This window comes from Rhinolophus ferrumequinum, chromosome 6 (assembly GCF_004115265.2).
Source record: "Rhinolophus ferrumequinum isolate MPI-CBG mRhiFer1 chromosome 6, mRhiFer1_v1.p, whole genome shotgun sequence".
Lineage (NCBI taxonomy): Eukaryota > Metazoa > Chordata > Mammalia > Chiroptera > Rhinolophidae > Rhinolophus > Rhinolophus ferrumequinum.
In genome coordinates, this window is record NC_046289.1 from 56,469,154 (window position 1) to 56,489,720 (window position 20,567).

General features: G+C 45.1%; 1 pseudogene; it reads right to left on the reverse strand.

The window, feature by feature from the left end:
- Nucleotides 1–14,932: 14,932 nt before the first annotated feature.
- Nucleotides 14,933–15,960, reverse strand: LOC117022947 (histone-lysine N-methyltransferase SETMAR-like; annotated as a pseudogene).
- Between the last annotated feature and the right edge of the window lie 4,607 nt (nt 15,961–20,567).

The following is a 20,567-nucleotide window of genomic DNA, read 5'->3' on the forward strand; positions in this document are numbered from 1 at the left end:
CAAAACCTTTGAAGGCTTGTGGCATCAATAGATTCCCTAGAGAAGCACCCCACCCTTTTGTTTATTCTGTATATTATATTTTGAATGCCATCTTATTCTCTTCTTTCCCCCTGCCACTGCCCTGACTGGATTTAGGGCCCTTGAGAATGTAGAAGAAAAAGAGATGGAAGGTTTTCTTTTGAAAGCGATGTGTCCTTCCTGTGCATATTATATAACTTCTAATTATTTCCATTTTCAAAGTTATAGTCCCTCTGAACCCTTTAAAATGATTCAAACGTTGAAATGATTCACCAGTTCAAATGAAACTGGTGTGACCTTCCAAAAATATTTTTTAAAAGAGGGGGGAAAAAGAAAAAACAAATATTGGCTTTTTTGAGGGAAAAATAAACTGGCTGCTCTTATTTCTTTCAGTCTGAAAAAAATATTTATTTCTTTCATTCTGAAAGAACTGAGAATGCACCACAAAATGGGAGAACTTGTTTTTGAGCCCTTGGTAGCAAGAAACAACATGAAAGAAAGTCCTAGAAAACAGCTAAATTTCAGGGAAGGAACTTGCTAAGTTTCATTGGACAAAAGTGAAGTCTTTGCCTTTGACTGAAACACATTGCTGATGCCTCCCCAAGGTGTAAATTTCATCTCTGTCTGAATTCTGTTCTCTCTACCCAACTTGTATTGAGCAGGAGACGTCACAGAACTGCAGCCAGAGCCCCTCACCTGAGCATTCTGCCTGAGAAGGAAAAAGTTAGGGGTTTAATCTCTATCACAGGAATCCTTAGGAGGAGGGCAGGGCTTCTTTGCTTGACTTTATATTTTAGCACCTCTCACTGATGACTGTAGCTGACCAGAATGCTCCTTGCTTCCCAGCTTGTCCTGGGGCTCCACATCTCACCTCCGCCTCTGTCTTCGACATTTACTCCCTCCTTTACCCACTGTAGTAGTTTTATTTTGCTGTGTAACAAAGTACCACACAAATTTAATGGCTTCAACCAACATAAATGTATTATCTCATGTGGATCTGGACTCCAGATATGGATAAGCGGGGTCCTCTGCTCAGGGTCTCACCAGACTGAAATTAATATGTTGACCAGGGTTGCAATCTCATCTGAAGCTTGTGGTTCTTTCCGAGTTCACTGCCTGTTGACAGAATTCAGTTCCAGCACCTGAGGGCTCCCTGCCATTCCCTGTCATGTGTCTGGTTCTCTCCACAACAAGGCAGATTGCTTCTTCAAAGCCAAGAAGAGCATCTCTGCTGCTTGGAATCACCCTGACCTCTGGGAAGGCCTGGAACCCTTTAAAGGGCTCATCTGATTAATTCAGGCCCACCCAGAATCATCTCTCCCCTTTTTAATTAACTCAAAGTCAACAGATTAGCGACCTTGATCACATCTAAAACATCCTTTGCCATATACGGTAACAACCATGGGAGTGAAATTATATTCACGAGTCCTGCTCACTTTCAGGACTATACAGGTGTGTGCACCAGAGGGTTGGCATCTTGGAGGCCATCCTTGAATCCTGCCTACCACATTTCCCTCATCATCTCCTAGGTCAATGAGGCTCAGTCTACCATTTAACATTTTGGCAAAATAGGTCCCTGGTAACTCCATCATCCCTAAGCCCATCTCTCAATGTGGCCTCTGGCTTTCCTCTCTGGTTCCCCAGCCCAGCTCCTCTTTCATCACCTTCTCACTAGTGTACCTGGTGAACTAATGCAAGTGTCCCCTCCTTTGTAACGCTCTTCCCTTATTTCTTCCTCACCCCTTTTTCCCCCACACAGAATTAGGAGCTCTCTATGCTCCCTAAAACCCTGCACAGGCCTCTGTGCCAGCAGTCGTGTTATACTGTGACCTTGGCACAGCTGTCTCTCCTCTTGGCTCATAAGCCTCTTCAGTGCACGTATCTGTCATGTCCATTTCTGTCGTCTCAGAGCCAAGGCACTGTGAAGGGCACATACTCGGTGCTCAGTAAAGGTTGGATAAATGAATGGAAGAGCCAGCAGCAGGCCAGCAGAGAATATCTGGGGCCACAGAGGGACTTGTCAGAGCATGGGAGTGTGATGACAGCAGTGGAAAGCAGTGAGCTGCATCTGGTGCTTCTGTGTCAGGTTCATATTGTCTGAATGTGGTTTTGAGACAATCCTAACCGCATGCCTATTTTCTCCTGCTAGCTGAGTTTCTTAGCCATGTGACATAGACCATCCCCTTACAATTCTATTCTCAGCAATCTTCCAAAATCACATTTTTCTGTAATGCTTAAAGAGTTGATACACATGGGTGGTGTCCTACACTAATAGGAAGTAGAGCAGCCACTTGGCAGGTATTAAACTATCCATTTCGAAATGCAATCCTAAAGCTCAACTTGGAGAGTTTCTACTCATGCCTCTTTTAAAAACTAAATTTACAAACTTGAAAATTATTTACGAATTCTCTCTTGAAAGACACAGAAGCATTCCCACGTCACTGGGAATTTCAGAGCTTATGGGGATTCCCTTTGACGACTTCTAAGAGTGATAACTTCAACCATCTCCAATCTACTTTTCTTTCTTGATAACAAACAAAAAAGTTTAACTGTGGGAGTATTATTCAGAAAACGTAATGAAAATAAGCATTTCTGATCATCTCACCACACATTGAAAACTACTGTTAATGTGACTTGGGTTGGAGAAAAATCGGAAGAGTTTTATTTCTGGAAAGGACTGTTGTCTCCTTTCAATACTTTGCAGCAAACATTAGCTTAATGGCACCAGCTGGAGGAGAAGAACAAATCACGTGAAAGTGATTTTTTTGGCCAGATTTTTACTTCCTGGCTGGCACACCTAACGGGAGACAAACAGGGAGAAAGCGATGGTTTTCGCAACACCCCCCAGGACAACGGATGCACTGTGCAAATCCAGCACCAGGGAGAGAGCCAAGGGGGAACTTCAATTCAACATTTATTGGGCCCTTAATATGTTTCCCAACCCAGAAAAATAATAAAAATGTTAATTTTTGTAATTGCTAAGTAAATACAATGTCAGTAGTTATTTTAAACTAAGTTGCTCTTTCAGCACACTTACGGTTTCTAATGACCTCTTCTTCCCCCATCTTATATTCTTCTCCCTGGCCTTATATTTCTGAACTTTTCTGCTGTCATTGGTGATCTCGGAAGGTCTGAAAGCACAACTGTCATTACCGCCATCACCCCCCTAGCCAACCTTTTTCATTTGAACACACCCTACATCCTGCTCCCTGCCCTTTCCTTCACACTTGCTGCTTTGCACAATCCATTTACTCCCTGAAACCCTAGACCCTAGCTTCCACTCTCAGCCTGGGATCTTCTGGCTCCCAGAGGACATTTCCTCTAACTGACCTCCCAGCACGTGCAATTACAACTCAAAGTTGAATTCATCATCACATCTCCCTCGCACAGCCTCCTGCCAGCTAACCACTTGTGGTCTCTTAGAAGGGCCCTTCAGTCATTGGTCATTCGTTGTAGACACACAACCTACTGATTTTCACCTTCTTGTCTTTGCTCAGACTGTTTCCACTACCAGGGAGGGAGATGCTTCAAAACCCACCCCGACTCTTCCTTTCATCTACATCTCCTACTTGACACCTCCGAGCACTTATGTGTTCAGGGTGGGCTATGTGTGTTTTCACACGTCTATGTTGTTTATGTTCTTACAGTAGTAATGACAATAACAAAAATGATTACTACTTTCTTAAGGGCTACTATGTGCTGGGACATATATATTTTCAAAAAGGGCATTAGCAGAAAGAGAAGGAAAGTAGCTCAGAATACTAAGAGGCTATAATTGAAAGGATATCAAGAAACAGCCCTCCCAACCCCTCAAATTGCCCCCTTGCCCAGCCTGTTATGCTTAAGTTATGCTAATAGGAGTACATGTCACTGGGGAGGGGAAGTTCTCACCCTTACTTCCTTCAACCCTCCCCCTCAACCCACCCCCACTGTTCAGTGCAAAGATTTCTGGGAGCAACAACATTCTAAGCTGTTAACAGTAGAAACCTTCCAGAAGATTCTGTCCCACAGTGACAGTTGGCTGAAGACAGTGAAAGAGAGAAGTGCTTCATGAATGGGTTGAGAGTGAGAAGGGGAGGAAAGGGGAATGACCAGCCTTAGGAGGGGGCAGTCTCCCAGCCCAAGCTCCGTCCAGCCTACTGGCAGACGTGCTATGCAATGTTCAGAGCCTCGCTCCTTCCTCAGCCATCCCTGCCTGCTTTTGAGAGGGTTTACTGGCCTCAGCCCTGCAGGGGACCCAGAGATGAATCAGACATGGATCCTGCCCTCGAGGAGCTTACCATCTAGTGGTGGAAAGTGCCAAGTAGCATAGCAAAGACAACTCCAAGGGCTGTGGGGCTTCAGAAGAAAGAAAGGTCAAGGAAGGCCTGCTAGAGGAGGTCGCATTTGAGCTGGACTTAAGAGGATGACAGGGAACTTTCCACAGGCAGGTTGGAAGTGGTACTTGTTATGGTTATGGACACCATTGGAACAAGACTATTGATCAGCTGAGGAGGGGGGTAGGGGGTGGGTAGCTGGAGAAGGGGAGAAAGAGGCCAAGGAGTCTGTGGGCATGTAGTAAGAGGGCACTAGGATGGTACTTTGCCTGCTGTGACATTTTGCCCAATGTTGCTCAGATGAAAATAGACCATTATTTATAGGGAGTAATGGCTAAAAGTTACGAATTCAGGGTTGGCATGACAAGTGCTCTCTGAGGGTGGTTAGACGGACTCTCAGCCCTATTATAAGTCTGTGATTTGGAAGGGGAGCCAGTGACACATTTTTGGGCCTCTCAGTCAGTGAATGCCCTCAGCTGAGCAATGATGCTTCACAGTGGGATGGGAGATGGGACCCCAGAGTGAATAAGCTCAGGACTGCCCACTTGAATTTGCAAGAGTGCCAGGTTGATGTCTGCTAGTGGAAACAGTATGGGCACAAGTTTTGAAGAGTCTGTAGGCAGATAGAAGTAAGAAGAAGACTGGAGCTGACATTGTGTAGGGAGGAGATGGTAATAAGTTGCTTGATAAGAACCAAAAAAAAAAAAAAAGTCAAGAAGCAGGGGCGGGGTGGCAACTGGGTGATAATATAAAAACAAAAGGGGAAAACTGAATTGAGTCCAGTTCTTTCCCCCTTTGTTGATGTTTTAGAATTGTAGCTCTACCATTTTGTGGAGATTACAGAAGGGATCTTGTGGAAATTTTTCTTTGGCAGAGAAATCATTACTCAAATCTTACTCTTTTTAAAATGTTTGTACAACTTTCAAGAACAATTTTTGTTTAACCTTTGGTGTCATCGCACCCTTTGGATTTTTGTTTTTAAGCCCAAACATAACTGGTATTTCCCTAGGATTCTAGTCATTCTTGATGGGCTGAAGTTAGCCAGCAGTAGCCCTAATGTGGGAAAGATAAGGAATCCAATGATACTTTAGGGAAAAGAAGCTGGTAGATAAATCAGATCCAGTCAAGCAAAGGATGAAGAGCAGAAGACTCAGGCCTGAGAGAGAGCATGTCTTGGATGGCCAGATAAGAAAAGGAAGGAAGGCATGGTGGATCACCCAGAGTAGTGGGGTCAGCATGTAGGCCTGTGGCCCATGAGCCTCAGAACCCTCAGGAGCAGGGAGGGGACATTCATTCTCTGTTTGACCTTTTATACACCTACCTGGTGGGAAAAGCCTTGGATTTGGGGATGTAGCCCCTGCATCCAGAATGAGGTGAAATCTGCATCTGGTCAACTCAGGACTAGATAGGCTAAATCGACCTAATTTGGAAAGGAAGGTTTTGTGCCTCTCAGTGTCTGCCTTTGTGGGGTAAGAACTACCACAGTATAGTATAGTGCAAATGATCTTAGGGTATCAGAGAGGGAGAGGCAAATGACAAGGGGCACCATGGCCAAGTCCAGTATGAGAAATTGCCTTTGGAGATTTTTCCACATTGGTCTTCTTTCAGCCTCCAAACTCAGTCTTTCCAGCCTCAGTCTCCTATAATCTATAGTTTGCCTCAAAAGTCCAGTTTCCTATGACAGTTTCCAAGTCCAAGAAAAAATGCCCCTTTAACCCCTAGTGTGGCAGGCACTTCCCTTTGGGTTTGATTTCTCTTCTGACAGCTTCCCCACATCCTGGTCTGATTGCATCATGTTCCCTGGGGCCATGGTTTCCTTTCTTAGCTTTCTGTTCACCTCTCTTCACCTCTTTCTCCTTCCTGCTGCTTCTTCGATCACAATTTGCTGGGCTTCAATCATACTGGCGTCCAGTCCAGTTTTTCCCTTACTGTCGTTTTTAACTTCTGGGAGTGGTGATTTTCTTAAGGGGAATGTTCTTGTTATTTTCCTAAGCAAAATATAGTTGCACTCACAGGGATCCCCAATCATTTGGTAGTGAAAAAGGCACCGAAAGGTGGATATAGTTTGGGAGACAATCAGCAGGAGTTGGTTGTCAGTGCGGCGCCAGTGGAGGAGCTGGTGGTCGTACTGCTCAGACTCCGTAGGACTTCGGCACAGGAGGTCCTCAGCTCCAGGCTTGACAGGGACGGTGGGAGCAGACCCTTTAGGGTCTTATTCCTGAAACACTCTCCCCTGACTGTTGGCCGAGGAGCAAGTGGTCAGTGTCACCCAAAGCTGTTACGGGGCCTCAAACCCCTATTGCACCCGACTATCTGCCCTGTAGGTGATTTCCTATGAAAACAGTCGAAAAGCATCAAAGTAATTTCTAGAGAGTCTTAGCTCTCAATGACAAGCCAACAGGCTGTTTGTATACCTTCTTCTTGTTTGTGGTTGGGGGTAGAAGCATAGAGCACTCACTAGCTTATGTAGAAAAATGTTGGAAGACTCCAAAGAAGCCTAGACAAGGAAGAAGTCAGCTGAGATCATGGAGTTGCCTTTTAAGGACTCCTTTGGGGTGTCTAACCCCTCAAAACCCTCTTTATGAATTTCTGTGAAGAAAAGCGTCTAAAGAATTTTACTCAAACTGGGCTCAGGACTCGTGATGGCTCAGGACTCCCAGAGAGGCTGATTGCCAAACTTGGGCGAGCATATTTATAGTGGCGTCGTCCGTCCTGCCTCATCAGGACGGACCTGCTGCTTCACCCTCCCTGCTGCTCAGGTTGGCTCTGCATTCTCCCTCCTTCACACAGAGGAAGCGGCAGAGATGAAAGCCCTCCACTCTCCTCTGGCCGAGCTCAAATGTCACCACCTCTGTAGAACGTTCCATGAGTGTCCTGTTGGAAGTCAACGTTACCTCCTCTAGGTACAATGGCCATTTGGTTGGATGCTTCTCTAGCAGCTGGTGAGCATGTTAATGAAAATCTTCTGTCCCTCAGCTGAGTTTACAAGTTTTAAACTACAAGTGAAAGGAAGATCGCTGAGCCCAAGATCTTATAAAAAGCCCGGAAGTTGGCACTTGTTTTTTCAGCCATTAAATTCCTATAAAGGGGCTACGCATTGCACTCTCTTTGTGTGGGGAAATGCCTGAAACGGCTCCTCATGGCCTTGCAAAGGCGCGGTCAGATCTGCAGATGTAGGATTGGAGGAACAGTAGCCAGGCAATCCTGACCACGTGGCCCGTCTTTCTCCAGCTGACCTGATCAAAAGGCCATTTGGGAACAGCTCTGTCCTAACAGTGCTAAGAGCTATGGAGGCAGAAGTAGGGGAGGAAAGACAAATATCAAAATTCTTGGATGATCCTGGGTAGTAACTGGCCAACCGGGGGATGAGAATGGGTGACAGAGCCTTTCGCCTTTGGGGTCAGCAGCCTGCCCGGCTGCATGGCAAGGAGGCCAGAACATCTGTCAGCTGGGCAGCAGCTCTTCTGAATGAATCGCCTTTGTCTCATTGGGGGCAGAGATGACTCTGTGTTTATTTGTTCAACAGAAATCCATGTAAACCAAGAATCCCAGGTAATGGCAAGAAGCCCAATCGCCAACAGACTTCAGAGGATATCTGCCACAATGGGAAGGAGTATGAGCTTGGGAGGGGGGTCAGGAAGAAGGGTCTTTGACTCTATGGGGCCTTCTGAGGCAGAGGATTGAGGAAGCCAGAAAATTCCCCCTGCTGGCCCTAAGAAAGCTAGACAGCTGGCAGATGGGGGGCCTGGCCCCAGCCGCCTCCCTTCCCAGCTTCCCATTAGCCATGTGACAGCTCACATTAGCAGTCAGCTCAAGCCTGATCTTCTAATTTGAAGGAAAACAGTGATCTGCTATCCCAGGGGTGATTCTTTGCCCCAGACCCAGTTTCTTTTCTCTCACTTCCCCCAGCCCTTCTGGCTCTTTCTCAGCTATAGTGAAAGTGGGACAGTGGTTATTAGCAGCTGACTAATTTTTGAGTCGACAAATGCTCAGATTGCCTGAGAAAGCAAGGATTCATGGTTTCAGAAGCAAATAATACATAAGATTGATAGACATGGAAGGGAATGTTCTGGACCACTATTCCATAAAGGAATCCCTTGAATTTTAGCAGAGAAATGGCAGAGCTGGAAGAGTCCTTAGAAACCATCTATTCCATTTCCCCCCTCCCTAGGCAACTGCATCCTTTCTGCCGATGAGAAAGTAAAGTGGACGGCAGTTAGGGGTGAGACACTTAGTGCCAGGAGCTGAGCTAGGACCAGAAACCAAGTCTTCTGGATTCCCACATGAATGCTCTTTTCTACAAAGATAGAATGTGTTTCTGGATTTCTTTATGTTGATTTCAATGATACACATGAACTTTTAAAACACAGGCTCATGACATATCTGCAGCTAAATACCTTATAACATACATTGTGAAATTGTTATATCATTACTTTGTAATCACCCAAGGGCCTAAATGGTGGTGAGGTGTCAATATAACTTATCAAATTTGTCACTACAACAGATAAAATTTTAGTTTCTTACCCTTTGTTTTTCAAAGCATGGGCTCCATAAAACTTTAAATTATTCCACAGACCCTAAAAAAGATAAAAATACAGAGCCATTTAAATAGCACTTGGGCATTGAGTCTCAGTTTATAGTCAGTGGACAGATAACCTTATACTATGAGGTAGGGCACCAGTCAGGAAGGACGGCTGGCCTCTACACTGCCCTAAACGGGAGCTGCATGCCAGGTGGCGGGTCCTCACTGGCTCCTAGTCTGATTCTCCTCCCTGGCTCTTGCTTTGTACTCTGGGGTTGGTTCTGCGACTGGGGACAAGGAGCTGTTTGGAAGGTCCTTTTGCTGCCTCTAACTCATTCTTCAAGGCCCAGCTCAAATGTCTTCTCTGTGAAGCTTCCTGGGTCCTCCATTTCATTCCTCAGAGAGGCACAAACCCTTACCATTAGAATACGAATGCCCCCATGGGGCCCTGCCCATCACGTCCCTTATGGCCACAGTATTAAGAAAACTGCTAGGTCTTGCCAGTCCTCAAGGTGTTTTTGTCTGTAATTCCTGATCTTTTAGCCTCAAAGGCAACTACTGTGAGAATGTTTGTGCCAATTGGTAGAATTGGGACTCCCGTGAGATCTGGTTCCCTAAGAGACAAGATGCCACTCCCGGGGGTGGGGGGTGGGCATTCAACAAGGAAGTGACAGAGGGAGCAGGCCGTTGGAAGTAAGTGTTCACAGGAAAGCCTTGTTGAAATAGTGGAGGCTGAGGTAGATTATGAGAACCTGGGCCCTGGAACTGACCTGGGTTGTTTCCAGAGAAGCCGCTCTAGGAGGGGACTAAGAGGCTGTAGCAGCAGCAGCAGCAGCAGCTCCGAGTCATATAATCAGGAAGACATGAAACATTTAAGGCAACAGCTATTGTCCCAAAGGAGAAAATGGCACTCTCCTCCACGTACCAGCTGGCAGGCCTCGCACGCTGGGCCGACGCTGCTGCTGGTTGGCTTGAGCCTTCCCTGTTGGGAAAGAGGCGGTTGCTGTGATCCTGAGCGAGGGGCAGGTTGAGATGGGAGAGGGCTGGCTCGGGGTTCAGAGACTTGGGCCTCTCTCTTTTCCTGGCTCTGCTGGTAGTTGGTTGGGTGGCTTTGAGAAAAGCTGCTCCTTTTGAAAGGACCTCAAACAGAATACTCCAGATTAGATGACAAGACAAATTCTAAAGTTCCTTTGAGACTTAAAGGTCTGGGATCTTTGGGCTGCATGAGCTTGTTCCCCACCACAAACCCATTCACTGGTGTCTCTGGAGGGAGGTGAACACAGAAGTCATCACTTGGTCATTTTGGAAACAGCTGAGTCAAAAAGACTTGGCTTCCCACTCATCTGTAAAATAGGCTTCACAGGGAACAAGCCATAATTCGGTGATACACGGGCCTGAGGCTGTAAATCCTAAGCAGGGAGCCCAAACCAAAAATGTCTTTCTTTGGGTGCTTAACAATACTTTCTTTAAAATAGTTTTCAAAACCTGCGTTTTGGAGGTATATAAACCTTAGTTTCAGGAGAATGGTTCCCAACAATTTATTTCACAAACAGGAATATGAAAAACAAATGGTGGTGGTGGCGGAGGAGGACATGGAACAGCATTTTTGTTTTTTTCTTTTGCTGAGTAAAGACATGGAGGGAAAAGCCCAAACTTTGATTTACTATCATTGTTTCATATTCAGCAAAGAATATTTTAATACCAAAAATGTAAAGAGGATATAATCTCAGCCTAAAGGACAGACAACCCATTGCATTGAATCTAACTCTATGAAAAATGTGTCTTGTCCAAATTTAAGTGAGGAAGGTGCTGAGAAGGGACACTCGTCTATGGATTGGCCCTGAGGACCACCAGCTTAGAGATGACAGTGCCATTTGATGAAGTTCAATGGATCCACACTACCGTCCGTTTGTTCTTTTTAGTGAGTAACCCACACTGCAAAGAATTGACTGTGAAGGTCTCCATCCCTGCCACACCCTGTGCACCATCTTAACTTGGGAGAGGGATAGTCACAGCAGCAGATCACACTTCCATCCATCCTATTCTATTTCCCTCCAATCTCAGATGAAGAATGTACTTGTCGTCTGCTCCTCAGATTCTTTCTCTGAAGGATTCTCCTACCATACCCATGCCCAGAGGGTTGCTGGTAAAACTCCAGAATCTGGCCCCTCCCTCAGTCCCAGTCTGACATAGCCCTTCTCACCCCTGTGACTTTTATCCCCTGTTGCTCTGGAAATGTGTGGTCTTCATCCCCAAGCCTCTCTTACCCCCCTGCCATCTGGCTTCTAGCTTCACTTCTCTGGAAACAACTGAAAAATCAAGAAGCAACTTCCTGAAATTCAGAGGGCATTTCCTCAGTTGTCCTCAAACTCAACCTGTCTGTAATCTTTAAAATGCTCCCGCGCTCCTTGAAACTTCCTTCCACCTGCCTTTGTGGGTCTGGCCACGTTTTACTGTGTCCCTTCTCTCTTTTCTAACTCTTCCCTCTACTCCCCAGACTCCTCTGGGGCCAGAGCTTTGTAACTGACTGCTACAGCCAGCTTTCCCAAGGCCAGCCAAAACCACGCAAGACAGCCCTGATTGGGCTGACACTTCATTTCATCTTCCCAGGAAATGCGAAAAGGTTGTGAGACTGCTTCAGTCATTCCCAGTGGGCTGGAGGAAGCATTAGTCTTTCTGAGTTGGGCTTAGTCTTTCCATTTTTATTCCACGGTCTTTCACCTAACTCTAGCTTTCTATAACCCAACAATTCAGGAAGGCCTTCCTGAGAGCTTTCTAGGAGTGAAGTACTCTGCTGTGTGCTTTTGAGGACTGGGAGGTTAATACAATGTGGTCTTTACCTTCACAGGGCTCCCCAGCTCATGGAGAGACATTGGTGTTCCAGTTACCTGGAGGCGAGGCAATATGGCAGGAATGCCCTGAGAGAGGGGCAGTAGATTAGAGGAAGTGTAAAGGAAGACCCCTGGTGGGAACAGAGGGAAAAGTGACCAGAGTAAAGCTGGTCTGGACTCCTGTGTAACGCTTTGGCTAATGTTTCACTCATCCTTCTGAGTCACCCTGGCATTACCAACAAAGAATAATGCATGATCCTTCTTGGAGTAAAAAGCATTTAGCAGTGCTTCACAAAAAATTCTATTGTAAATATTGTGTCCTGCCTCAAAATTATTTTTTTTTAAAAGAATGTTGTTAATTCACTCCAAGCCCACTCAGCCGCTGAAGAATTTAGAGTATTCAGCTAGAGAGCTTTGTAACGAACAAGTAGCTCAATTATTCTAGTTTCATTATACAACGTAGCAGACATTCTTTGGCATGAAGGAATTAAAGCACATTTTCTCTGGCAAAAGGCAACAATATTTGATTTGAAGGCATATCCTACATAAGTGGTTCTTGACTAAATGTAGTTCCATTTAAAAATAAGGGCTTTTCACATGATTTAACCTCTTGTAGTCTGGTCTCAGCTGGCTCATTCAACAGGGGTAGGGGTGGAAGAAGAGGGAAGAGGTTAGCTCAGATTTGCTAATTTCATGTTTTAAATAATTTGTGCAAATTCCAAAGTTGACACTGTTTTGCGCCAGGCATTGAACCCCCTAAGTCTTGTTCCCACAACTCAGCAGATCATCTGGACCTCTTCCCCTATTTTATCCAGTGCTCTCCCCCAAGACAGACATTTCTATCCAAGACCATCTTGGCCTGTGGAGCACTCAGTCCCAGCTCTCCCAGCATGCTCCTCGACACTGTGCAGAGAGCCAGAACCCCTGGTCTTTGGGGACTAGGCCTATGACCACGAAAGGGCCCCGTCAGAGAAAATGGCTGCTCTTGAGAAGAGAGCTGCTCTCCACCTATGCCGCAGGACACCAACCCCTCTCCCACTGTAAACGTACAGGCAGGCCCTCACTAGCCCATGACCTTTGTGCAATTTAGAAAAAGGTGTCTCATCTGGACGGACACAAAGCTTGGCCAGGAAGCAGGGGCTGGATTGTGCTTCAGGTTGACCCCTGCACATGTGGCCCCAAGCGAAGGGGGCTTTCCCCTCAACTTTAAAGATCATTCTTCCTGAACAGTTCCCTTCCCAACTCAAAGGCTGAAGAATGGGCCGATGCCAAGGAAGAAGCTACATCTGTAAACGTTAGATATGATTTGCCAGTTTATAAAAATGCTCAAAGCTTTCTATCCATGTTTGGGTCTACAAGGACCATTGCCAGTCTGAGCCACTCCCACTGCTGCATGGAGGGGACGGTTGGGGGAAAGAATCTCCAAGATTCTAGCATCGTGTCACAGATTCATTACTTCATAGGCCAGTGTTGATGGCAAAATTGCTACCAGTAGGGAATTAGGGTTGAGAGGGAGGTGTTATAAACTATCGCTACTAAAATATGGTCTTTCCAGGGCCAATAATCTGGTCGGGGATGCTTTTCTCCCAAGTATCGCAGAGATTACGAGTTGAGTGACTAAATCTGTAATTTGGCTGTTGTACTGGTCCAAAGAAGAGGTTCCCCGCCCCTCCCACACGTATTCCAGTTTCTTTGACTACCACATTTCTTGAAAGAAGAGTCTACACTTGCTGTCTCCACAGCTGCTCTGCCCACCATCTGACTGAATCTGATTGATGGGAGAGCACAGTGTGTTCCTAATTGCTGAAGCTGCTGGACTTCTTTTTCTTTTTCCAATCTAGTTGTCAGTATAAAGTGTTCTAAGCTGATGCCTTTTTCCCCCGTTTTTACACTTGTCCTCTTTGGACTCCTGTAAAGTGATCTTCACCTGGTTTTCCTTCTACTCTCATGGCTTCTTTTCTGCTGCTTCATTAGTTCCTAAGCTGCAGGTATCTCTCAGGGTTTTGTTCAGAGCTTTCTTCCCTGATCTTTCACTCTCCTGTGTATGATGTATTCCCAGAGTTTCCATTGTAACAGCAATGCAGCTGACTTTCAGATTTGTATCTTCTGGTCCTGATCTATTTCCAGATCTCCATGCCCACATTTCCAACTGCTGGCCAGACGGCTGCCTGTCCTGCCAGCCCCTCAACATGTTCAAAGCCATCGTCTTTCCCCCTGTATTTTGCTTCCCCTTCTAGCTTCTCTAGAGAAACACTCTGTAGTGCAATAAGCAAGGACTTTGGGCATACCACCTAGGTTAGATTCCTCGTTCTATACTTTCTGTGTAGGCTTTGAAGCAAGGTCCTTTTTGTCTCATGTTTCGTGAAGGCTACCAGTGCTCATTCTGCAATAAGCATTTGTTAAGTGTTGGTCCCCTTGCCCACTTCTTATTAGCACGAAAATTTTCCCTCTAAAGTGTGATTGCCTCATTTCCAGGTGGCTCATGGGAAATTGTGCAGGAACCTCAATTAAATAGGAACTCTAAGGAGTCAGGGAATTGTGGGTTCAATATCGGCTGGGACTGGCCAGGGAAGACATTCAAAAGATAGTTTTTTCTAGTTGTTTAACATACTTTCCTTTCCCTGTACCTTCCCAAATCCATGTCAGTTCTACTGAACCGTCTCTCACATTGGTCCCCTCTTTTCCGCCTTGAGGGGCAGTAATATGGATCCATGCAAACAGTCTCTCTGCCTCCAGGATCTGCCCACCCAATCCACCCTACCCACCACCACTGCGAGAAGCAGTGTTCTGATCATAAGAAGGCCCTGCTTAAAAACTTTCAGTGCTCCCATACCTGAGTCCATACCTTCACTTTCAAGATTTTTTATAATCTGCCTCAAACCTGGTTTTCTGCCATACTTAGGTTGACTCAATCACAAGGCATGCTGGGACCAAAGTGACACAAACTCTGGGGGTGAGGTGCAGGGAAGGAGCCAGTGTTTACCCAAGAGCATCTAACCTAGAGCATGGGGGCAATGCTTTTGGGCCCTGGTGCTGCTCAGAGTGAAGTGGGGGCTTTGCCAGCACCTGGATGCTGGGCTCTAGTCCTCAGGGCAAAGAGCACAGCAAGTCCTAGACAGAGAATCAAAGTCTGTGTCCCAGCTATGTATTAGGTTGGTGCACAAGTAATTGCAGTTTAGGACCGTGAATTTTAAATCATTATAACTAGGCTCAAATTAGGCTCAAATGGTTCCTATTTTGATTTATTAATCAAAATAGGAACTATTATAATCAACACATTTTTGCCAACGAGAAATAAGTTTGTCTATTCCTATATAGTAAAAATCCGTGCTTCGGGATTCGACAAACTCTTGCAAAGCATTTTCTGCATCCTGCTGGTTATGGAAGTGTTTTCTCTGCAAAAAGTTGTTGAGATGCTTGAAGAAATGGTAGTCGGTTGGCAAGAGGTCAGGTGAATATGGCAGATGAGGCAAAACTTCGTAGCCCAATTCATTCAACTTTTGAAGCGCTTGTTGTGCGACGTGCGGTTGGGCGGGCGTTGTCGTGGAGAAGAATTGGGCCCTTTCTGTTGACCAATGCCGGCTGCAGGCGTTGCAGTGTTTGGTGCATCTCATCAATTGCTGAGCATACTTCTCAGATGTAATGGTGTCACCAGGATTCAGAAAGCTGTAGTGGATCAGACTGGCAGCAGACCACCAAACAGCGACCATAACCTTTTTTTGGTGCAAGTTTGGCTCTGGGAAGTGCTTTGGAGCTTCTTCTCGGTCCAACCGCTGAGCTGGTCATCGACGGTTGTCATATGAAATCTACTTTTCATCGCATGTCACAATCTAATTGAGAAATGGTTCGTTGTTTTTGCGCAAAATAAGAGAAGATGACACTTCAAAATGACGATATTTTTTGATTTTCGGTCAGTTCATGAGGCACCCACTTATAGAGCTTTTTCACCTTTGCAATTTGCTTCAAATACCAAATGACCACAGAATGTTTGACATTGAGTTCTTCGACAACTTCTCGTGTAGTTGTAAGAGGATCAGCTTCAATGATTGCTCTCAGTTGGTCCTTGTCAACTTCCAGTGGCCGGCCACTACGCTTGTCATCTTCAAGGCTCTTGTCTCCTTTGCAAAACTTCTTGAACCACCACTGCACTGTACGTTCGTTAGCAGTTCCTGGGCCAAATACGTTGTTGATGCTGCAAGTTGTCTCCACTGCTTTACGACACATTTTGAACTCAAATAAGAAAATCTGCTTCAATTTGCTTTTTGTCTAACATTTCCATAGTCTAAAATAAATATAAAATAAACAGCAAGTAATAAGTCATTAGCAAAAAAAATATAAAGCGAGAAATGTGTATTAAAATGATGTATAACATAACCACATTTATTTAAGAATGTGTTCCAATATCAAACGGCAAATTTCAACAAATGCAAAAACTGCAATTACATTTGCACCAACCTAATAGTTTTAGAAGTCCAGGCAGCACTAGAGGACCAATTGGAAATCCAGAGAGTCTCAGGAAATGGAGACAAACCTCCACTCCCAGTGTGCAGAGCCATGTGACAGGGGAGAGGGAACGGGAAGCAATGCTGTGATCCTGGGCTTGAGGCAGCAAGTTAATTCTGGACTCTGAAGGTGGAACCTCATTGATCTTTCTATTTCCTGGCTTTAGGTGAGAACCTTGCAAATAGATCTTGCTTAATTAGTTTAACTCACCTCATTAGCCTTATCTCCTTCCACAGAAAGTTCTGGGTCCTATGAAAGTTCTCTACATCAACTGGCCAATTGGAATTCTCACAGCCAAGACAGAAGACAGATGGGGGTGGGTGGGTGGGTTGTGTTTGGTCATAAATCTCCATCTTAGGTATTGAGCAGGATGTTTAGCCAATGCATAGAAAGCCTGTTTCTTTTTTCAACTCTCCTGGAGATTTAGGAGTCATAAGGGACCCATATTATTTTCATTTGGACAAAAGCCTTTCTTTTCCCACTTTAAAGAGCTGAAACTCCCTCCAGTTCAGAAACGTTAAATGAATAATCCACCATGTGCTGAGAGTTTAGCCGCTTACCACTGTCTGGGGCTCCTGACTACTCCTAGCAGCTTCTATCCATCCCATGGATACATTCTGGATTTATTCTTTTTATTATTAATAGCTAACATTAACTGAGTGCTTACTATGTGCCAGGCATTGTGCAAAGGGAAACACATTGCCTCTTTCCCAGGTGATTCCTGGAAACTGAGTAGGAATGTGAAATAGAAACTCTGAGGACTTAGGGGAGTATGAGCTCATGCAGGCTGGGACCAGACAGGGAAAACGGCCTTTAAAACATGGTTTTGCAACTCAACCTCAGTTTCACACCTGCTGTCTGCCACCCACTCACTCAGTACTGGGCCTGAAGTTCAGTGAAGGAGGAGCGGGGTGCTGTTCATGCTTGAGCCTCATCAGCCTCTACTGGGTCTGGTAGCATAAGTGGTGCATAGGACATTGCGGTACCAAAAAGAGCCTCTGCCCTAGCTCCTCTAGCTCCCTGAGGGTTAACACTAAAATTCAGAGGCAAAATTGCATTCCTTGATTTGATGCAAAAAGTCTTAAAAGTGCAAAAAGCTCTAGAGAAATAACAGAAGGGGTTGGATACCATTTCCTAGAAGAGATGAATGACTCAGGAAAGTGTTTTGGCAAGGGCTATGGAGAGGACATCCAGGGATCCTGGCTTGTCTGAAGGAGAGAGGGGAGGAAAGGGGGCAGGCACAGTGGGCAGCTGAGAGAGCTGCAGGTGAACCTGTGATCAAAGCATTCCAGAAGATCCCAAAACACCCACTCAGCTAGAGATAGAAAGGTGGTTTGCAGCCTCATATGGCAAGGAGCCAAGAATGATTACAAGCAGAGACAAATTCACATCACTGTTGATGAGAGTACAACTCTTGGAATGTGAAGCCTGGGGCAGAAGTCAGGTACAAGTGCACCCTAGAAGAGCTGCTCTATTCCCGGAACTGTCTCAGGAACTGCATAAGCAGTGGCCAGGTCACCTACTCATCCAGGGACCTTGTTTTCCAAAACTCATGATTTGAGAAAGAATCTGTTTAAAATGTTTTTGGAAATGTGTATAAAGTCTAACAAAGCCTTTGAAATGTAAAGATTTGTGTGTTTAGTAAAGCACAAAGTTAACTACCTTCAGGAGGGGTAGAGACACAGAATGAGCTGGTCCCCATACTCATGTGTGGAGATTAAAAATAGGAAGGGATATCTTGGCTGCAGAGGTCCCCCTTGAGGAGTGAGGGGTCCCAGCCATACATCAGACTCCCCAACCCAGGATTCTAGTGCCGGGGAAAGAAGTCCCCACAACGTCTGGCTGTGAAAACCACTGGAGATTGTGGTTGAGTGAGAGATGGAGGGCTTCTGGAGTCCCAGGCATTCCTCTTAAAGGGCCCATACATGGACTGACTTGCGGACAGACTCACTCACTCTGAACTGCAGTGCTGGGGCAGCAGCTCAAAAGGCACCAGGGATATACAGAGTGGAAATGAATTGTCTGGTTTCAGGGTGAGGTCTGGAGGGTCAGCTTTCTTTCAGACAGAAGTGCTTTCTTTTCAGACAGAAGTAACAATGGCAGAAGGCCACTGTTACTTTGTTGAGCCCTCCCCACCACCCAGCATGCACATATCTGCATTTCCATCAACCTCACTAATAATTTTCGTTCTCCCACCCTGGTGATTCTCTGAGATCCCATCCAAGCTGCATTCAGTGGCTTTTCCATAAAAATGTCCTGTCTTGGCTCATGCTGCAAACTTTCCTAAAATCTCTCTAAGATTCACCAACCCCAAATCAGCAGCATCTGGCCTTGTGTGACCTGAACCACTTGCTAAGCAACCCCAAGCCTGGCACTAGCGGCAGATGGCCTGAGTTCATGGCTTAGCCTTTCCCAGGCACCTCCAAGCCTAGTGGAGGTGGAAGAAGTCTGAGGATAACTTTGTGGCTCATGCCAGGTGGCCCCAAACAGGGCACAAGCAGAGGCTAAACGTGGCCTTTGGCAGGGCCCTTCCCAGGTAGCCCTGGTGCTGGTACACCTGGTGGCTGACTTCAGATGATGCCAGAGCACCACCAGGCCAACTCCACAGATGACACACCCAAAGAGCTGACTAGGCAGGCACCGGAACCCTGCTAAAGCAAATCCTGATGTGTAGGGTAAGCCTCTGCACCACAACTCCTCCACTATAGTCACAGCCAGTCCTCACAACAAATCAGCCTGAGGGTCAATCCCTCCTACTGACAGGCAAACAGCAATCAAGGCTCATCTAAAACAGGAGGGCACAAACAACCCACACAAGGGACACACCCGGCTCAGGTGACCAGGGAGATTGCGCTACTGGGCCCCACAGGACATCTACTACATAAGGCCACTCTACTAAGACCAGGAGACATAACAGCTCTACATAATACATAGAAAAAACAAAACAAAACAAAATACAGGAAGGTAGCCAAAATGGGGAGACAAAGAAACATGTCCTAAATGAAAGTACAGAACAAACCTCCAGGTAAAGAACTAAAAAAAATGGAGACAAGCAATCTACTAGATGCAGAGTTCAAAACACTGGTTATAAGGATGCTGCTCAGTAATGTCAGGGAGAACTTTAGAAAAGATATAGGAAACATAAGGATGAGATAGAAAACATAAAAAAGTCATAAATGAAGAAAACAATAACTGAAATGAAGAATACATTAGAAGAAATCAACAGTAGATTAGATGAAGCAGAAGACTGAATCAGCAATTTGGAAGGTAAGGTAGCAAAAACACCCAATCAGAACAGCAAAAAGAAAAAGAATCCAAAAAAATGAGGATAATTTAAGGGGCCTCTGAGCATCAAGCCTACCAATATTCTCATCATAGGGGTACCTCTTAAAGGAGAAGAGACACAGCACAAGGTATTGAAACCTATTTGAAGAAATGACGATGGAAAACTTTCCTAACCTGGTGAAGGAAATAGACATACAAGCCCAGGAAGTGCAGAGAGTCCAAAACAAGATGAACCCAAGAAGGCCCACACCAAGACATGTTGTAATTAATATCACAAAGATTAAAAACAAAGAATCCTGAAAGCAGCAAGAGAAAAGCAGTTGGTTACCTACAAGGGAGCTCCCATAAGACTGTCAGCTGATTCCTCAACAGCAACTTTGCAGGCCAAAAGGGATTGACGTGAAATATTCAAAGTGATGAAAAGCAAGGACCTACAACAATTTACTCTACCCAGCAAAGCTATCATTTAAAATTGAAGGACACATAAAGAGCTTTCCAGACAAGAAAAAACTAAAGGAGTTCATCAACACCAAACCAGAATTACAAGAAATGGTGAAGGGACTTCTTTAAGAAGAAGAGAAGATAAAAAAAATATGAATAATAAAGTGATAAACTACACATTTGCCAACAACTACTTTCAATGTAAATGGATTAAACATTCCAATCAAAAGACATAGGGGGGCTGAATGGGTAAGAAAACAAGACCCTTACATATGCTGCTTATAGGAGACGCACTTCAGACCGAGACACAGACTGAAAGTAAAGTGATGGAAAAAAGATATTTCATGAAAATGGAAATGAAAAAAACAAGCTGGGGTAGCAATAGTTATACCAGACGAAAAAGCCTTTTAAAAAAAAGCCTTTAAAACAAAGGCTATAACAAGAGACAAAGAAGAACCCAGCAATCTCAATTTTGGGTATTTATCTGAAGAAATCCAAAACACTAGTTCAAGGGGACATGTGCATCCATATATTCATCGCAGTAGTATTTCCAATAGTCAAGACATGGAGGCAACCTGGGTGTCCACCAATGGATGAATAGATAAAGAAGAGGTGGTACATATATACAATGTAATATGACTCATCCATAAA